Below are 2,216 nucleotides of genomic sequence, written 5' to 3' on the forward strand. Positions count from 1 at the left end.
ACCTGGGCACTGTCTGATACATTGCCTCTGGCTGAAGTCTGTACTTTACTCCAGTGCACTGAATTCTCCTGGAGCTGACATAAAAACTTGAATCCCACAGTTGTACACTATAATCCTGTAACTTGTGCAAAAATTCCCGCAACTTGCTTTCTTTTTTAAAAAATGTCTATAATGTACATATAATCTATAGAGTCCCTCTCAGCAGTTTAGATAAATTTATCACTTGTGATCCTGCAATTTACTGTGGTGACTGTGGAGATAACTGTACCATTCACTATATATTGGCTGTTCTCTTGAGTTTCAGTTACCTACCTGGATGTCTTCAGGATGTGTAATATGTAACTCATCATAATTGTTTATTTTGCCCCTGTAACGGCTTTTACAGTAGGTCCAATCTGCATATTGACTTGGGCTACCACTCCTATACCGGCCCTTGTACAACTTCTTTAGAGAATGGGTCCTCCTCTGTCCTAAAGACAGGCATAACCTGAGGAGTTCTCCCATCATTAAATACACTAACAGCACCATTGCATTTAAGGATATATCTGTAATTTCATCTATTTATTTAATCAATGCCTGTTTCCTTCTCTAGAACGTAAGCTCATTGTGGGCAGAGCATGTGTCTACCAACTCTGTTACAGTTGTACTCTCTCAAGTGCTTACAACAGTGCTCTGCACACAATAAGCCTTCTGGAAGTACAATTGATTGATTGATATGTTCCTAAGTTCATTCATTCATTCAATCATATTTATTAAGCGCTTACTGTGTGCAGAGTACTGTACTAAGTGCTTGGAAGTACAAGTTGGTAACATATAGAGATGGTCCCTACTCAACAACGGACAAGTTTAACTGATTGATATGTTCATAAGTGCTGTGGGGCTGGAGTGATTATGAAAGTGCTAAGTGGGACACAGCTAAGTGCATAAGCAGTAGAGAGGGGAGGGTGGGTATGGGAAATGAGAGTTTAGTCAGGGAAGGCCTCCTGGAAGAGAGGTGATTTTAAGAGTTTTTGAAGATGGGAAGAGTGGTGATCTGTTGGAGGTGAAGAGAGAGGGAGTTCCAGGCCTGAGGGAGAATGTAGGCTAGGTAAGATTGAGATACAGAGAGTAGATTGGTTTTAGAGGGGTGAAGTGTGTGGATTGGTTGTTAAGGATCAGTGGGGTATGGAAAGAGAGGGCAAGCTGATTGAGCGCTTTAAAGCCGATGATAAAGAGTTTCTGTTTGATGAGGAGGTGGGTGGGCAACCATTGGAAGTTCATGAGGAGTGGGGAGATGTGAGGTGAACATATTTTCAGAAAAACAATCTGGGAAGCAGAGTAGAGAGGGGAGAAACAGGAGGCATGGAGGTCAGCTAGAAAGCTGCAGTAGCAGTCAAGATGGAATAGCAATTGACAGCAATTTGGATGGTGAGGAAGGGGCAAATTCTTGAGATGTTGTGAAGGTAGAACTGACAGGATTTGGTGACAGACTGAACATGCAGGTTGAATGAGAGAGATGAGTATATACGCTTGAGAGGAGCAAAGAGTGTGAGCTAGGTTGTAGTATAAGAGGAGCAAAGACAAGTAGGCGGGAAGAGAGCTGATTAAGTATCTTAAAGCCAGCTGAGGGTTAGAAGTTTCTGCTTGAATATTCACCCACTGGAGTAATGGATAATCAATCCCCCCAGCCAGGCTTGCACTCGCTAGGCCCTGAATTGGACTCTGAAGATAGTAGGCTAACCACACCACCACCAGCCCCTGACTTTCCCTCCCTTTAATTCCCACTGACTGCTTCTCTCTTCTGGATGGGACTTCTGGCTCTAGGTCACTTGCTCTACAGGATTTTCTCCCTAACCACTGGGCATCGGTGACATACACTCAGTAGGTTCTCAATAAATACCGTTGATGATGATGATGATGATGATGATGATGATGATGATGATGGCTGGATGACTGAAAAGCCTAGTGCAAACTGCAGACACAAAAAGTGTCAATCAATCAATAGTATTTATTGAGCAGTTACTCTGTGCAGAGCATTGTACTGTTTCCAAATACAGTACTGTACTGTAATGATGATGATGATGATGGCATTTGTTAAACGCTTACTATTTCTAGACTGTGAGCCCTCTGTTGGGTAGGGACCATCTCTATATGTTACCAACTTGTACTTCCCAAGCGCTTAGTACAGTGCTCTGCACACAGTAAGCACTCAATAGATATGATTGATTGAATGAATG

The sequence above is a fragment of the Tachyglossus aculeatus genome, chromosome 1 (genome assembly GCF_015852505.1).
Source record: "Tachyglossus aculeatus isolate mTacAcu1 chromosome 1, mTacAcu1.pri, whole genome shotgun sequence".
Classification (NCBI taxonomy): Eukaryota; Metazoa; Chordata; class Mammalia; order Monotremata; family Tachyglossidae; genus Tachyglossus; species Tachyglossus aculeatus.